General features: G+C 42.8%; 1 long non-coding RNA gene across 1 annotated transcript in view; it reads right to left on the bottom strand.

The window, feature by feature from the left end:
• The window catches only part of LOC135092672 (uncharacterized), a 30,613-nt gene extending 14,569 nt beyond the window's left edge, over window positions 1-16,044 (bottom strand). Inside the window, exons 1-3 of the long non-coding RNA XR_010262997.1 lie at window positions 15,699-16,044; window positions 1,577-1,656; window positions 1,105-1,206 (exon numbers count right to left, since the gene is read on the bottom strand). This is a non-coding gene — a long non-coding RNA (uncharacterized LOC135092672). The remainder of the gene's footprint in view (window positions 1-1,104; window positions 1,207-1,576; window positions 1,657-15,698) is intronic.
• Between the last annotated feature and the right edge of the window lie 2,809 nt (window positions 16,045-18,853).

The following is an 18,853-nucleotide window of genomic DNA, read 5'->3' as shown; positions in this document are numbered from 1 at the left end:
GAGAGAGAGAGAGAGAGAGAGAGAGAGAGAGAGAGAGAGAGAGAGAGAGAGAGAGAGAGAGAGAGAGAGAACCGAAAAAAAAAAGACTAAACAAACAGACGCCACCACAGACCAACAGAGAGACAACAGACTAACAAGGAATCAAAAACAAGACGACACAAGGCAAGACAAGACAAGACAGCTGCGGCAATGTTCTTACAAAAATATTCATACAAAAATTCTCCCTCTACTTGAGCGGAGCCGTAACCTGCGTTCTCTAGGGAAAGACAGAAGCGAGATTATACATGCAAATGATAATAATTACGGAAAAAAACACGACCTGCACGACCACCAAAACCATTTCCGTGGAACACCTAAATTTTCTCTCTCTCTCTCTCTCTCTCTCTCTCTCTCTCTCTCTCTCTCTCTCTCTCTCTCTCTCTCTCCAGCTCCGGTATACGTAAGTTGAGAGGTTGGAGTTAAAAGGAAGGAATCTGGAGTTGAAAGGATGAGGTTGGGGTTAAGAGGGTAGAGGCTGGAGGAAGAGGGAGACTGAGTTAAGAGGAGATTGAAGTTAACAGGCTGGAATTCAGACGGAGGAGGTTGGAGTTTAGAGAAAGGAGGCTGGAATTAAGAGAGAAAAGGAGAAGGCTTAAATCTAAACTAGGGAGGTTGGAGTTAAGAAGCAGTTTGATGTTAAAGAGGAGGAAGAGGCAGGTTGGGGTTAAGAGGATGATAGGTACGAGATAAGCCCGGTTCAAGCTATTTTTTTCCTTCCTCTCTCTCTCTCTCTCTCTCTCTCTCTCTCTCTCTCTCTCTCATTCCTCATACGGCAAAACCATACCATCTAGAAATCAATAAACTTTTCTTTTTCTCAAATATCAAATGTCACTTTACAGTTTGCCCTTCACCTTTTATTCTCCTATATTTCCTTCTAATCTTCTAATCTCCTCCCCTTCCCCCAAACCCCACTCCAAGTCAGTCCACACCACACTACAATACCCTACTAAACATATTAAAGGTTAAGTCATGGTTAAGTCATAGTTAAGTCATGTGGTTCGAAATTCAATCATCAGAGTTAAACGGTAGTTAGATAAAATGGCAGAGAAATGACTAGTTACATACTGTTAGTGGATTGCGGAAACGTGACGGCTGGCAGGCAGGGAGTAGAGATGCGGTAGGGGGAGGCCAGAGACGGGGAGTAGACAACAGCCACCACCACCACCACTACCTCACACATATGAACAAATCATTACCCAATGTACTCCATTATATATACGCATTAATGTGCAAAGATAGCTAACATGATGCAAGGAAGTAGGGAATGGGGGGGTGAGAGTAGGGGTATGATGGAGAAAAAGGAGGGTATGGAGAAAGAAGAGGAAAAGGAGGAAAGGGAAGTGCTAGTAGATGTAATTATCATGTCTAAATCTCCATCCTGCTTCTAAAAACAAATAAATATATAAGAATAATGAACATACATACATAGATACACATTCATACGTACAAAAAAAATGCTAAGGAAGTTCATAAAGAGAGCTTAAAGGGACGACTTAAAGGTAATTTAAAGGAACTAAGTCTCAAATCGCTCACTCACCGCAATGTCGCCGCCGCGGTGCCGCTCACCCACGACACAACGTCCACTCATGCCTGCCGTGGACGCAGCCACCCCTATTCCTGTCCGTGAGATGACTGAGGTGAGACTCGTGCTGGGTTGCCTGTCAGTCACCTATTGTCTTTTAAAACTCAACTATATGGTAAATGTTATATGCCAAAAAACTAAGTTCTGATATGCTTCTATTAATCAGTGATAACTAAGTAGTATTTATTCGGTATTATGAAATAACTTTGTGGTATTTAAGCGAGAAAAGTTATTATAATGAAACTGAGGATATTATAGGAAATCTGCGGATGTCAGGAACGTCATGACGTCACAGCACCAGAATCGTACCAAGGACTAATATTGTCGTACCTTATTTTTCCATTGACCTCTTACTTTCCTCCAGATTGTAGAATTTTACTGGCAAAGGAAATCAGTGTAACAATATGACGAAGAGCGAGAGAATGACTACAGTAAGTCGGGTTCAGATGAGTTTTATTATTATCCTGCATTTTTCCATTTAGTGTTCTGCTTTGTGTGTTCGCAAGAATAAAATAAAGAGAAAGGGATTCCCAGCCTCCTCGCTACGTCCTTTTTGGTCGTCTCTTTCGACATGCAGGGAACGCAGTGGCAGTATTCTTAGTCCCTGCCATAGGAGTGTGGTGCTTTGTCTGGACCACCGCCTGTAGGACTACCGACCTGGTATATCGATAGATAGATAGATAGACATAGATTTTTCTTGTCCTTGTATTAAGACTGTCTCTCTCCCTTTCTTTCTCCCGCCAAGCACAAATGACGCTGCCCCAAACAGCCAGTCAAGCAGCGCCCCGCGATAGTGTTCCCATCAAATACGTCTCCCTCAACGGCATCACCTCCGCCGAGAAATAATTATGTGTGGAGGCCGCGCCGCGCCGCCAACCTCTCCCTCTCTCCCTCCCTTCCTCCCTCGCGCCACATTGCATTATACTCTCAAAGGAAATCTGAAATGGAATTGGATTTGGTGAATATACTTTTTTCCCTGCTTTTCCTTGCCTCTTCCTCTTTCTGCGTGTGTGTGGCGGAGCTCAGCAAGAGAGACGTAACATTAAAACCCCCCAGATGTGTTGCTTCGGTGTTGAAGGGAATGACTCGTGTGTCAGTGTTGTAATTAAGAAACAAGAAGCGTGATGGCTCGAGTGGTGCCGCGTCCAAAGGTTTGCATTCCTTGACACTTTGTTCTCTATTCATAAGGATTGTTTTTAGAGGCCACGTAGATGATTAGTCGGGTTTTCGTGGGTGTTTTTGATAATGATGATGTAAAATGCTTGTTTGCTTGTTAAATTCTAGGGCCGAGAGCTACAGGAGCCGCTTTTGTGAGTAACCGATCACCAGACTGGACATTTACGTTTCTGTTAGTGATATAAATGTCAATGTCATCGGTACATAATTATCTATCACTAGAACCATGCAAATACTTGAAGAAAAGAAAGATTTCCACTACCGTCTGTCAACAGTTGTAGAAATAGGACAAGAAGTGTGAGAGGACGGTCCTAGAATGAAAGCTCTCCCAGGTTCGAATCTCAGGTACGTGTAAATTGATGTGGCTCAGGTGTTGGCTCGTCTGTCTTTGATGCAGGAAATTTTGAGACAGGCGTTCGGTGGCTCCCTCTTGTGGCTGTGTGTGTGTGTGTGTGTGTGTGTTGACCTCTACAAGTAGGATGTTTTAGTATCACTCTGGGAAAAATAAAACGTTGCATTGTTTCCGTTTGTAATTTTGTATATTGAATTCTATTGTATTTTGTACCGCGTGGAATTGGCTTTTTCTACAATTAGACCTTTCTCTCTCTCTCTCTCTCTCTCTCTCTCTCTCTCTCTCTCTCTCTCTCTCTCTCTCTCTCTCTCTCTCTCTCTCTCTCTCTCTCTCTGTCTGTCTGTGTGTGTGTATGTGTGTATGTGTGTAAAATAATTCACGACATTCTTAGGTTGTATTTATGATTATGAAAAGAAGAACTATCATTAATTATTTCTAGTTAGTGTATGAAGTTTTGTGAACTACATATTTGATAATTACATATACACATTGTTGATGTAAGTATGTATATTCATTGTGAAGCTATATTCAAATGGTCATCTAACGTATTATGTAACTCCTAGCTTTGGTCAATGAAATATCTAACTAATAATAATAAATAAATAGGCAAATAAATAAATAAGATAGAAATAAAGAAAGAAAATGATATACAAAGAGTGAAATACGGTGTGTGTGTGTGTGTGTGTGTGTGTGTGTGTGTGTGTGTATGTGTGTGCATGTTCGCTTATCGTACACAAGGCAACATTCCAACATTCCTGGAAGCAGCGCGGCGTCTGAATACCGCTATGTGTCTTCAGTATCAGACGCAGCTTAGCAGGCCGCGAGTGTGCCGCGTCCGGGAGATAATGGGAAAAGTGACACACACATCTTTATATATTTAGAGCTACAGAGCCGCGCTGCGATGTACGAGTGTGCATGGTGAGGCGGTGCTTGTGTTGTGCTTGTTGTGTTGTGCTGAGGCAAGTGTTGGTACGAGAGAGAGAGAGAGAGAGAGAGAGAGAGAGAGAGAGAGAGAGAGAGAGAGAGAGAATGAAAATGAAGAGGCGAAGTTAGTTACGGAGTGTCTTGATATTTTCGATTTTCATTAATTTACTTTCGATCTCCACTTTCAACTGTCCATTTATTTCTGTTGGTGTTATCTGTGGTATGAAACTGACACCCTCAGTGCATAAAAGAACAAGTTATGGGACTCGCTACACGTAATAAAGCAAACTTGTACTATAGTAGGACAAAGTCAGGCACCATACGTAGTAGTAGTAGTAGTAGTAGTAGTAGTAGTAGCAGCAGCAGCAGCAGGTTTCAAGACACTTATCCTCTAATTCTGGATGATCCTTTTTGACCTTTATTTAGGGACCGGCACCTCAATAGGCCTTTTTTTTTTTTTTCGTCCTAGGCCAGTTCCCCTCGTATATAAAAAATTGTAGTAGTAACAGCATTAATAGTAGCCGAAGTAGTAGTAATAGTAGTAATAATGGAATACAAATATCACAAACCAGCAAACCAGCGGCGCAAGGTTCAGAGTTTCAGTGGCTCAGCGGCTGCATCTCGAGGCTCACGATTTTGGGGCTCCATTAGATCACTGACTCGGAACTCACAAGACACTTTATGGGATGAGATGGACGTGTGACTCGCTCCGCCTCCATCACTGACTCAAATGGCTAAAGCGATACTGGCTTGGCTTATCGGGGCCAGCGGAATGAGGGCGGGCCGGTGTCAAGAGTGAGCTGCGAGGGGCGGGTGAGGCTTTGGACGGAGGGAAAATGAGTCTAAAGGAGGAGATATGAACCCGTATGAAATGCTATCTGTTTTCAAAGACCACAGAGAGGATTGGTCTTGTTTTAATGGTTTTTCATTTTAACTAATGATACAGAGTCCTTGTTAAACATCACTAGAGGCTTTGGACGGAGGTAAAAATGAGACTGAGGGAAGTTATGAAGCCGTATTTTGAAATGCTGTTATCTCACGAGAAGTGTTTTCAAAGACCAAAGAGAAGATTTGTTACTCATGCGTGTTTTCACTCCCAGCAAGAGGAACGCGCGAAGGAATGTTCACAGTAACGTAGCATCGCATAACACTTTAAATAAATACACAAATAAATAGATAAACTGAATCACCAGTACAAGTCGTCTGGATTCAGGGGGAGAAAACTTTGCAGCCCAGCAGGTGTTCTCGTGAGGCACTCGTCGTCCACTCACCGCCTCTCCTTCCTGGCAAAGAGGGTGAGGCTCGTGATGTTGCATGAAATATCCAGGAAAGAAGAAAATGTGTTTGAGAAGGTTAAGGCCAAGGGTCGTGAGTGTTTGCAGCAGGAAACGAGGCAACACGGCAGTCGACATTTGCTGCCTCTGTGAACACATAACGCAAAGGAGTGATGCAAAAGCCATTTGGTCTATACTTACTTAGGAGTTCCTCTATAAAGTATATCTGCCAATGTACACCTATCATTCGTATCCCTAAATTTATCTGGCCTATTTAAGCTTCCCATTAACTCTGCACGAACAAATTGATCAATGGGATTGTTCCATTACTTCAGGACCAATTTCTTTCTATCATCTTTTTACATCCGATTTTATCAAACTTCCTATTAACTTTGCACGAACAAATTGATCACTGATAATGTTCCAGCTATCTAACACTATTAGAGAACCAGTTTCTTCCTGTGGTCTTTTTAAAATCCAACTTCGTCAAGCTTGATAAGGGGACAATGTTGAATTAATATACAGATTGCTTTTCTACACGGCGATGCGCTCTACTGGTACACTACTCTCTCTCTTTCTCTCTCTCTCTCTCTCTCTCTCTCTCTCTCTCTCTCTCTCTCTCTCTCTCTCTCTCTCTCTCTCTCTCTCTCTCATAGAAGCCACCAGCTGTGTTAGAGGTATGGGTGAGCGAGTGGTGACCGAGCTCAAGAATGACACTCTCCGTGCGTTCCTTGCCCAGCTGGTGTCTCGCCTGTACAGGTTTGGTGGTCTTGGATTTTGTTCTCTATACTGGAGTGGACTGCCCCATCAAGAATTGTGTGGGAAAATGCATAAGATAAATGAATAAATGAATAAAGCTTTCATTGTTAGTGTTCACAGAAAAACGGTGTTGTAATTTTACATTTTGTTTTACATTCTGGAGTTGTGTAGCGCCATCAGGAACTGTGAAATAAATAAATGAAATGAATGAATGAAAACTTTAATTTCTGGTTCTAACAAATAAAAACGAGTCATAATTTTATATTTTGTTCTGTATTTTGGAGTAGATTAGCCCATCAAGAATTGTAAAAAAAAAAAAACGAATAAATTGAATGAATAAAAAAAAAAGCTTTCATTTCTGGTCTTAAAAAAAAAAAAAAAACCGTCATAATTTTATATTTTGTTCTGTTTCTTGAAGTAGGTTAACCCATCAGGATTTGTGTAAAAAAAAAAAATTGAAAAAATCTTTCATTCCTTCTTGTCCTCGCAGGAAAAAAAAAAAAAAAAAGTTGTAATTTTGTATGTCTTACTTTTCCAAGATTACGTCGAATGTTTTCCGCGAGAGCAAGACGCGCCGCACATGAGAGGCCAACGGGAAGAAAGAATCCTAGCTGAGAAAACTGCATGACCTGAATTTATTAAGCCATTTCCCTGGTGTGTGTGTCTCATTTCCCTGCACTGGGCCGCTGTTATAATCAACGACCACCCTAAGACCTAACCAAGCAAGCAGGATTTTCAAGATGCTCCGGACTATTTTCAAGGACTACAAGATGATCAGTCGAGATCTCATTATTAATTTATTGTGTTTTTTTTTTTACTATTTTTATTTATTTATTTTTTTAATTGATGAGATCCTTGTTACGTTACCACTAGAATTACAAAAGTATTCTTGAAAATTCTAGTAACTTCCACTAGACTTGAGCCTGATATAGTCGAGATAAAACGTCAAAAAACGTACTTATGGAGAGAGAGAGAGAGAGAGAGAGAGAGAGAGAGAGAGAGAGAGAGAGAGAGAGAGAGAGAGAGAGAGAGAGAGAGAGAGAGAGAGAAAGCAAACCACAGTAATAAAGATGTAACATGTACACAAAAAAAAAATAACAAATAAAATTATAAGTAAAATAAAACAAAAAATAAATGAATCTAAACAAACATCAAAAACAGTCGCCTGCACACACAGTCACGTTTTTGTGTGGAGTGCGTGTCCGGAGCTTCATCCTGTGATGCGTGAGGCACAGACGCCAGGGCTCTGAAGCAGCTCTGGCACCACGCATAGGCTTTGTTTGGGGATCTCATTAGGATGATCACGAAGAAGACTACGACTGAAGATTAGTAGCCACAGTATAAACATGGGGGAGAAGATACTACACTGCGTCTTTTAACTTATCTAAGCTTTATCGATAGAACTGCCTCAGCATCACTACTCCTAATGGTTAAGAAATGCTTATCTATTGATTAAAATAAGTTTCCGAACATTAAAAAAAAATCTTCAATAGCGAGGATATGACAACAATCTCGTTATAATTAATAAGACACGACAAAGAACATACGGAAATCCATCGTTTAAAATAAAAACATCAGATACTATATCTTATTTTGTGAGCATATGGCAATAATAGTTACCATGACGGCAATAGCGTTACCAGTCACAATAAACAAGACAAACGAACAAAATCTTATCGGCTGATTGAAACAAGTTACTGGCACGTAAAAACATCAATAACTACAGCTTGATAACAATAACGTTAGCAATCAACAACAAGAGTTACGAACAAAAAGTTTATCAATATAATCAAAAGCTACATCTTAATTTAACCAGCATATGATAACTATAACATTACCAATCATATGAGAAGACAAGCGAACAAAACAGCAAATGAATGCAAAAACCCACGTCTGTCTTTCCACAACATTACCATCGGCTACCAATCATCGTAACGCTAACCAAAACCAAAAAATCTTCTCCTCTTCCTCTCTATTATCTGTCTTCTTATAAATCCCTTCCATTCTGGTCCATTAAACATAGAGTCCATTACCTTTCAGGCCAAACACGTAATTTCCTCGCACATTCATTCCCTAAGAAGCGATGACCAGCCGTGTGTCAGTCCCGTGCCTCCCTTTGCTCTTGTATTATTCCCCTTTCAAGCCCACCTAGCCAGACCGCCACGCACTGAATAGAGCAATCAGTCTAAATTACAGGGTTTTATTTCACTAATAGCTTTTCACTCCTCCAGGTTTCATGTCCGAATTAGATCACCATTTGGATATTTGATGGTGTTTATTGCGCAACAGTGATATTAAATGGTTGTGATTTATCTTTGTCATACTCGTTCTTTCATTATGCAACTCCTCTCTCTCTCTCTCTCTCTCTCTCTCTCTCTCTCTCTCTCTCTCTCTCTCTCTAGTAATAAAGACCATGTGTATCATTTTAGCGTCAAATGGACAATGTCTTACGTAATCTATTATTTCAGTTTAATGGAGACTCACTGACGCTTAGCACCTGCATGTCCAGACAACTTAATCCCTTCACTGATATTTGGCACATCTTTCATCAATCACTAACCATTCTGCTATCTTGTTCTACAGCCGCCTCTTAACATTATGCTGTCTAGGAATTGTAATATCTAGTTTTTAATCCCCATCTTTCCTATCGATGGTCAAAAATATTTCATACATAGTGTTTTTCTTTGTGCTGTGAATCGTTGCATATAGCAGTGAAAGCACTAATTCAAGCAGGTGCAGTGAAATATGCTGCCACTTGCGCCTGTCACACCACCAGCTGCGGGTTTCCTAAGTTACTGCCAGCCCGTTGCCTCTTGAAAGTTGAGCAGTTCCTGACCTTTGGATTCTTAACTGAATTTCTCAAGGACTAACAGGTATTATACAATTTCCCTTTACGTCTCCGTCGGGACAGCCAAAAGCATGCAATTAAGTAGAGGCGTCTTCAAAGTTGAATTAACATACTTTGTTCAGGAGGGGGAAATGGCGTCCATCTACAGCATGTAATTTATTCACGTGTTTACATCTCTCTCTCTCTCTCTCTCTCTCTCTCTCTCTCTCTCTCTCTCGTGTTCCAGAAAGTATTGAATATTTAGTTTAATTACTTCCTATAATAATTATTGCCAAAATTTCATCACAAATTTCTATATAAGGACGATGAAATGACTCCTTTCAAACGCGGATCCTTTCTTTACAATGTGATGCAAGAACAAGATATTAACATTAATTTTCACCTAACAAATGAAAACCTTCTGCTCCCATTCTTATTAAAGGTATTGCTTCTCGCGCATGTTATGTATACTGATGGCCTTGTTCTGGAATCGTATCAATCCCCAGAAGCCTCCTCAGCCCTCCTGCCTTCCACATCGAACACGAGTAATGTTTAGCCTTGAGGTAACGCATGCGGCGGCGCTTAAGTCGTTGGGGGAAGTTTTACGCCGCCTCACGTAGCCTGGGTAACGAGGCCGTCAGTGGTGAGCGACGGGAACTATCAAAGGTGTATTAGGAAGGTGAGTTGTGGTGGGAGGCAGCAGCGAGAGGATCCTCTAGGGTCAGAATTAGTACAGCTTCTAGTGATGGGTAGGTACTTTGCGAGATATTCATCCTGTGGGAGTGTGTACGTTTTAACCTACGTGTGTGTGTGTGTGTGTGTGTGTGGTTCTAAGGAAGCTACATAATCACGTGTCTCTTGTTCCCTTGTGTGATTCTGCTCTTCTCTTTATATCGTCTAATTTTTCTTTCAATTGCCGCACACTGCTTAACTATATTATTATTTCTGCTCCCACTTCCTATGGTCTGTTCCAAATATTATTAGACTTATGGGAAAAGTTTTTTCTTTTTTTATGATATCGGAGCATTTTTCTGGCAGAGCTCTACACCTGTCTCGTTAACCTGTTCAAAGTCTGTAGACATATTAACTTGTTTGGTTTCAAGTGGTGGGCAAAGCTATCGAGCAAACATTTACTTAGTTCCCTGGCCACTACAGAAATCCATCTTTAATCCAGGGTTTTGGGTCAACGGTGACTTCACTCATAATTCACAGCTCTGCCTCAGGTAAGCGACAGGGCAGCTTCCTTTAATGACTCCCAGCCATGACCCGGCCATTCATATTTAAACCTCACGTCATACTCTCCGTATTCCTTAATCTATATCCTCTCCGAATCTCCAGCACACGTCTTTCCCCGTTATCTTCATTGACTCTCCCGCCCCGTCCCGCCCTGTCCTCTCTCGTCCTGTTAATTTCATGAAACCCCCTGCCTTTGTGACTCGCCTTGACACTTGTACCCGCTCCGCAGAATGCATGTGGTTTACCTGCATTCGCTCAGCACCCGTCATGTACCTTCAGTCATGCATCAGTCCCACCAATAAGATGTTTGCATTGTACCCCGCACCCGACCCGCACACTCGTGGTTATCTATCGTAGACCTCTGATGTGGATGCTATTTCATACCATTATACAGTAGGTTCCCGGTGAATCAGAATGGTAAGTACACATCGGTTGAATAGTTAACATGAAACAGTGCACATTTCATCACTATTGCTATTCAGCCTCACTGGTAATGACAGTATGGCTAATTATTTTCATATCAGTAATGAACGACAAACTTAATGAGCAAAAAAAAAAAAAAAAAAAAAAAGATATAGTCCAAAGTACTCGATTATTCCTTTGCAGTCAGTTACATCTCTTAAAATTCTACTGAACAAATGAAACAAATGATTATCTTTTGCAGAGAATCCGTAGTAGTCAAAGGGTTAACAGTAAAACCAAGACTAGCGGCGGTGTCAGGTGTTAAAAGGTCTGGCCCACTCGACTACGTCTTTTACAGAAGACTACGTCCCTAAGATTCTACTCAAAACTTGCACCGAACTATTTTCTTAAGGAGATCCCATAACAGAAAAAGGGTTAACTGTAAGCCATAAATAGCGGTACTGCCAGGTGCTAAAAGACCTTAACTACTCGATTGCTCCTTTGCAGTCGTTGCATTTCTTCAAATTGTACTCAAAACTTGCACTAGATTTTCCTGAGCTTAGTGAGAGGCCATAGGAATCAATGGCATAACTAGCGGTGGTGTCAGGTGCTAAAAGACCTCAAGTACTCGATGACTCCTTTGCAGTCACTTAACTCCGGTAAAAATTGTGCTCAAAACTTGCACCAGAGTAGCCGAGACAAGCAGCGTTGTCAGAAATCTAGGGTGGGGGTGTCAGTGTGTTTACTTGGTACACGGAATGAGGCAAGCCTGCGGGCGACGCTCAATAGCAGGTCGAGGTGGCGAGGCGCAGCCAATACCCCAAGGGTGCGAACGTCTGCCGCTGCCACCAAAATTTACCAAACAGTCGAGCCAGCCAGAAAGCCGCGCCACACGACGAGCGGCTACTCTACCTCACCGATTATTCTCGTATCAATAGTAGTGTTAGGGCGACGCTCTCTCTCCCTCTCCCTCTCCCCCTCCTCTCTCTCTCTCTCTCTCTCTCTCTCTCTCTCTCTCTCTCTCTCTCTCTCTCTCTCTCTCTCTCTCTCTCAGCAAACTGAGATTAAACCCTTAAAGATCCAACATTTCTTCTTCTTCCTCATCAGATTTATCATGTCTTGGACCACTGCACTTCAACTTTAAAGTGAATGACTGGAAAATGCAGAGAAAATTAATCCATAAATAACGGAGCGCCGCGTCCCTGCAGCGGCCTTCCTGAGTCGTGACCAGCGGGAACTATATATAGTTACCTAACACAAGGGGGGATGGTACTCAGGTCATATCATAGGTCTCAGGCCAGATGATCCTCAAGACAGATCGGCCTGAGAGCAAATATGCCTCAGGGCGTTTGGTGTTCGAGACACTTGGTACCCAAACCACCTGGTCCCCGGATGTAAACTCACACGTCTGGATTACAGGCTTCGTGAAGGCAGCATGTTAAACCGCACACACTAATACAATGTTCACCAAGCCATCTATCTACTTATTCAAACACATCCACCCATTCATTCAACCACTCATCCAATCACTGACTCCTATCGATCCATCCACCCATTCACCCATCCACTCACCCACTCACCATCTACGAACCCTTCGTGTGTGGTGGTCTAGTGATGTGGTGACGTGATGTGGTGGTGGTAACAATGGACTTCCACCCGCTTCACTGCCCTGTGTGTGTGTGCGTGTGGGCTGCCGATCAGAGACAAGTCACAAAGCTGCATAATTGGTATTTAACCCTTTGACTGCCAGTTGGTACACCATTCCCTAATTACCAATCACTGTGAGACATCGTTACTTGTTCTACAGCCACATCCAATCTTTAAACTGAGTAGAAATTGCAAAATCTATTCTTTTTTGTGGGTTGGTGAAAGGTCAGTGGACAATGGATGGACGGGTGGATGGATTGGTTGTGGCTGTGGTTGTAAATGGTAGATCAAGGTGCAGTGGATGACCTGAGTACCGTCCACCATAACGACAAGTGACTGTACGCCGTGACCACCAGCATCGTCTCAAAGCTGGCCTGGTGCCTACTGCTGTAATTGCTGGAGTTTGGTTGACCCCCCACACCACGCTTCTTCCTTAACAACAATCCAGATCAAATATATGTGTACAATTAAGGCAAATATTTTTCCAGTTACTGCTATTGTTTTCCTTCATAATATTGGTAATGGGCATGGATTAGGTGCGATTAAATCTATAAACGGATATGCCGATTTGCATTTTTCTATATCCAGTATAAATGGAACGTAGTAACTTAATTAATAAGGGATGAAATTGTATTTATTTATTTTTCATCATATGGACATCAGCCATTGGGATAGGTAGAGTAAGGTTAGATAAGGTTGTTTTAGGACAATTTACTCGTACATTACATCAGGATATGTTAAGTTAGATTAGGTCATGACAGAAAGAGAGAGATGACTGAATGGAGAAGAGAAATTGAACAAAGCTTTTAGAGATAACCAGCAAGGACCAGCGACCCGTTACGAACATGGAAAAAGCTGTAGGAAGAAGAAAAAATAATCTGGTAGCGGAAGGCGGCGGTGCGGGGACACTGACCCACAAGACTCGGGAATTATTGGGTTGTGGTGCAGCGTGAGACGTAAATGGGAGGAAGGGAAGAACCGAGCAGGTGTGGCGGTGACGCTCCGAGCACCTGGAGGCGAGGAGGGAGGCGAGGGAGGCAGGGACGGTGAAGAAAATGAGAACGGGAAGTGGGCGGGAGTGAAAGAGAATTCCCTGGAGCAGAAAAAGAGGCACGAAATTGTTAAGCTTTGTCTAGGAAGAACTGAAAAAAGAGTCAGTATTATTAATAATAAGACAATAAGTAGTTCACTATAACTATCATTTAAATACACCACACACACACACACACACACACACACACACACACACACACAGGTAGGTGGATAGATATGTAGGTAGTTGGATGGGTGGATGGGTGAATTGGTGTATGGATGCGTGGGTGGATGGATGTATGAGTAGATAGATGGCTGAGTGGGTGGATGAATGGAGGATGTGGTTGATGAGGTGTGTGGGTGAGGTGTGGATGGTGGGTTTGGTGTAGGTGAGTGGATGGGTAGATGAGTAAGTTGTTGGAGGGTCAGAGAACAGTGGATGGATGTGTGGATAGATTAGTGGATGGCTGAGGCTATGAATGGGTAAGTCAATGTGTAGTGGATGGTAGGGTGGATGGTTTGGTAGGTTTGGTGAGTGTTGGTGGTTGAGTTAGTGGGTAGGAGATGAGTGGATGGATGGGCGAGTGAGCCTGTAGGTAGTGTGCGAGGATGGATTGGTGGATTTGGTTGAATGGGTGGTTGAATAAGTGGTCTAATGGAGGTGAGTGGGTTGGTAAGTTTGGGTCAGTGGATAGATGGATGGGGATGGACTGGGAGGTGAGCCCCACGCCTAAAGACGGTCTGGGCCTGATGACATCATGGTGGGTGCAATCTTCAATTTATTTAAGCCTTATTTAAGACATTTTGGGGGTTATTTATTTATTTTCGTGATTAATTCTGAATATCCTTCATGCTTCAGTCTGGAAACAGCCGAAAATTTAGCTAAATATTGATGTACAGACAGAGAAAGAGGCAGAGAAAAATGTACGTCTCGGCCCTTATATTTACGTAACGTAATTCATTTTGAAAATCGCGAGAAGAAAGAAGACACCTACACTGGAATGCACTGTATATTCTGACTTGCCATATACTTTAACTAATACCCAAAATATAAAAAGATTACCGAACTCAGTAATAATAACGAAATATCCAAAGAACAATCTAACTTTTACGAACGGGGCCACAAAAACATTATAATATCGAAAAGGAAACCACAGCCAGACTAGATTTTATTACATATTATGAATACAAAAAATTTTACTTTATGGTAAAATAAAAAAAACATAAAAAATCCAGCAACGAACTTATCATATATTTGAAAATACGAGTTGCTAGACTCTGGCAGGGGACTGATTTGGCGGCGGCCTCTCCCCCGTCCCTCTAGTGCCTAATGCAGTATCTGATGCTTCTAACACCTTGCTCATTCCCTTACCTCACCTCTCCTTATAAAGCCTAGTTCACACCAAGATGCATTGTATCGAAACAGATGCTCATCAATGTATCTCAAGAATCAAGAATTCCTCGATGCAGTAACACAATTCCACACAGTTGATGGGAAGTCGTCTGGATTATCTTAAGCTGCTCAGCGGTAGCTTGCACATGACCAGCTTTCTGTGTTTTAGAGTGGAAATAAAATGTAAGGATTATCAATATGCTCTAAAGTAGACGGCTGGAGCCATGTGTAGCTCTATGATGAAACAAACTGCATGGTGACGGTGATGGGTCAGGAATACGAGGGCGACGCTCCTCTGGCTAATGGAGGAACCGCAGGCGGGAATCGAACTCGTAAGCTTTTGGCAACGATCGTGTACAGTACCCTATCCCGGAGCCACAAGGACTAGTCCCGTATTGACAGAGGAAGCTAATACTGAGGAGCTTATCACGGCCGCGGTGAAAGGCTTTGTGAGGACTCAGCGCCTTTCATCATCCTGTCGTAAACCTAAGTCACTCAGTTACTACTCTGGAATAGCGCTGTTCTGTTTTTTCTTAATAGTATTGTTATTATTATGATTTGGTCGTGGTGTTAATAAATACTAAGTGCTACAAAGAATGTAGGAGAAATGGTGCTTTGAAATGGATATTGGAATCGTGTAGCGCGTTCACAGGAGCAAGGCTGAAGATTCCACGAGAAATGGCTGCACGTGACGCCCATTGCTCTTGTTAGAGAGAGAGAGAGAGAGAGAGAGAGAGAGAGAGAGAGAGAGAGAGAGAGAGAGAGAGAGATTAGATTAGTGTACTCGAAGCTCGCCACAATCTCATAAGGGTTACCAGATACGCTGCTATTTGTCATTCCTTCGCGTTCCTTGCCACGGTTTATCTCTTAATCATCAGTTTAAGTTCACCTTCATTACAACTCACATCGACCGCCACAAGTGCAACCAAGTTCGCACAGTCATGATAAAAGAGATTACAGCACTTTCTTGCACACTCCAGCGACGCGCTCGAACACAATAAAAATTCCAACACAAGTACACCAACACTACGCATCTGATTTATATGTACACTTACCCACTGTGCTGCTGACGAATGCTGAACAGTTAATGCACGCTGCCACTTTGTTTCTGACTTATGTAACTGACCATGTGAAAATTTACATGCATAAAATCATTGTACAGTCAGACCATCAATGACACAAGAATGCATTAAACTACGCCAGGCTAGTACAAAATCTCTAGCTTGAAGATGACAACTGCTGGCACTCCGTCTCTGACTTACGGCACTGGCTGTATGATAACTTATATGCATAAAATCGTCGTAAATCAGACCAGCTCTCCACTAACACAAAAATGCACTACGCTCTACCAGGATGGCAATAGAACGCGGCCAGGTCGAAGACGATAGCCGCTGGTACTGTGCTTCTGACAGGGGCTGTATGATAACTTACACGCACAAGATCATAGTCACCCCGCTGCCACAGGAATGGACCACGCTACGCCAGGCGAGGAGTGGAACATCCCCAGCTTGAGGGATACCAGCTCGACGGATACAGGAGATCAGAAGTATTCTTTACGAAAGGAGACTGAAGCTTTTAAAGATTAAGAGGGGACTTGATGGAAATCTTTAGGTGGTATAAGGGATATAACAAGGGTGACTAAGGGAGATTCTCAGGGTCAGTAATCAGAATAGAACAAAAAATAATGGGCTGAGGGTTGAAAAAAAACCAGTTAGATTTAAAGAGAGATAGATAACTTCTCAAACAGAGTGGTAGATGAATGAAATGGACTCAGGAGCGAGGATGATATGTGAAGATAGGTAGCTTTGTTTCGAAAAAGGAACCACCACGTGTAGGTCGGATGGCTTCTTGCAACATTCCCTTATTTTCACATGTCCTTATGCTCTTTTCACTAATCACCTATAACCAGTGAAAATGATCATAATGGGAGCCCAAAGTGCTTATCATCCAGTACCCAGCCAGTGTGTTATCGTAATGCAATAGCCTGTTTCATCGTGGCTCAGTTAACGGGGCTTTGGTGAGGATTGCACCCACACCAGTTACAGTGCAAGTTAAGTTTTTTGTAATGGGTTTATTTGGGTACGAAACTCAACTATGGGTCGGGTAAGTATGCTGTGCCCCGGGTATCCTGTGCTCTATACTCCATGGTAAGTGAGCGTTGATATCAGCCTGGTGTGGCGATAAACAGTAATGTCCGTTTTAGGTGAAAGAGCGATCATCCAGCCTCGGTAATGGCGATTTCATGCTGATGGTATGGGTGGCGTTCACACACACACACACACACACACACACACACACACATACACACACACACACACACACACACACACACACACACACGTAGATATGGAAACAGGGCAGACAACACAAGCTTGGTTCAAATCCTGTGAACTGCAACTAGTTAAACACACACACACACACACACACACACACACACACACACACACACACACACACACACACACTCACGTAGATATGGAAGGAAGACAAAGATTAGTATGACTGACAGATGAATGCTAAGTTTTTGCTGCAATGGACCGCCTCTGGACATAAAGCTGTGCCCTCAATGAAGGCAATCTAGAACAACAATAACAGGATCGTAAATCTGGTTTTCTTTCTAGACAACTCTCTTTTTGAGACTGGCATCTTCAGTGGGCCTTTTTTTTCCGTCTTTTTGTTCCCTTGGCCCCCAACCCCTTTGATATAAAAAAGAAAAGATTCTCCGTTCTCCCTCTCCAAGCAAGACACATGCATGGCCACTGTCTTAGAAAAAGAAAACTGTTTCCGTGCGTACTTATCCGACAAGAAATTTTAACAAGAGCAAGGCTGCATTCAACGCTCCGCCACTGGCAACGCGGAAACTATTAAGAGCAGGTTCATGCCTTCTACAAACATACTGTGATCTCAGGAACTTCTTTCGCGAGGGTGAGGAAGGAATGCTAATGCTCTTTAAAGTGACGCAAAGAACACGATCCAAGTAAGCAGCTTTTCAGGGCAGAGACAGAAGAATAACACCAACATTTATAGTTTCGTAAGGAATAAGGAAGGTGACGTTAATGGTGTTTAAGGTGACGCTGATAACCACTGTCCCTCCTACGACGGCCTCACTGCATAAGGCTCTACACTCTCTCACCCCTATTCTGTCCATCTCCCTAAAGTAAGAGAGTTAATAACACTCTCAGTTGATCCTCCCTTTTACTGCTAAGTTCAGAATTCCCTTCCTGTCTCTATGTTGCCCTACCTATGACTTGGTGTCTTGGAAGAGGAAGGTTTCAAGACATTTCTCATGATCTTGATACTAATCTTTTCGACTACTCTCTGGGGACTGGCACCTTCAGGAGGCATTTTATTTTCAGCATTTTTCTTGTCCTTGGTCAGACACCCTCTCAAAATAGATAAATAAATAAATAAATAAACGAAGGGTAAGAGGAAAGAGACGGAAGGATAACAGCCACACTCACTCTTTTGCAAGGGGGTAAGGTGATGTTTACAGTGTTTAAGGTGACGTTGATAACCAAGTAAACAAACATCTTTTCCACAGCGGAGAGAGACAGGAGTTTAACACTCAGGTGAACGGAAGGGCCAGACATTCACGAGTTTCAGGGAAGGTTCGTCCAGCTACATAACACTGCCTGCCGCGACTTGGGAGGCTAAGGAGTGAGTGCTTCATTTAGGCCAAGAGGGACCCGAGAGTACTGGTTGTCAAGGGGCGGAGGCAGGGCGTGGATGTATGCAGAGAGAGAGAGAGAGAGAGAGAGAGAGAGAGAGAGAGAGAGAGAGAGAGAGAGAGACTGCAGACACAAACATTTAGACATTAGAGGACACATCCAGAGAGAGAGAGAGAGAGAGAGAGAGAGAGAGAGAGAGAGAGAGAGAGAGAGAGAGAGAGAGAGAGAGAGAGAGAGAGAGAGAGACCCATTTCAAGCAACTAGGCTATTGGGTTTCTCTAAACTAGGACAGCAAGCACTACTTTAAAAACGGCGGCCTAAAAAAAAGTGATATCTCGTCGGCAGCAACAGCATCGTGTAATGAACGTCATTCTCCGTGATGCTGCAGCTGATGGGATGAGTGTCATGCCTGGCAGCGCCGTGCAGGCCACCACCACCACCATCACCACTACCACCCCTACAGGACCGGAGCCGTGCGGGACTGGGAGGCGGAAACGAGGCGAGGCAGCGAGGGGTGAATAGATTTATATTCAAAGGAGGCC

This window comes from Scylla paramamosain, chromosome 40 (genome assembly GCF_035594125.1).
Source record: "Scylla paramamosain isolate STU-SP2022 chromosome 40, ASM3559412v1, whole genome shotgun sequence".
Lineage (NCBI taxonomy): Eukaryota > Metazoa > Arthropoda > Malacostraca > Decapoda > Portunidae > Scylla > Scylla paramamosain.
Note: the sequence above shows the minus strand (reverse complement) of the source record. Positions and strands in the feature narration are given on the sequence as shown.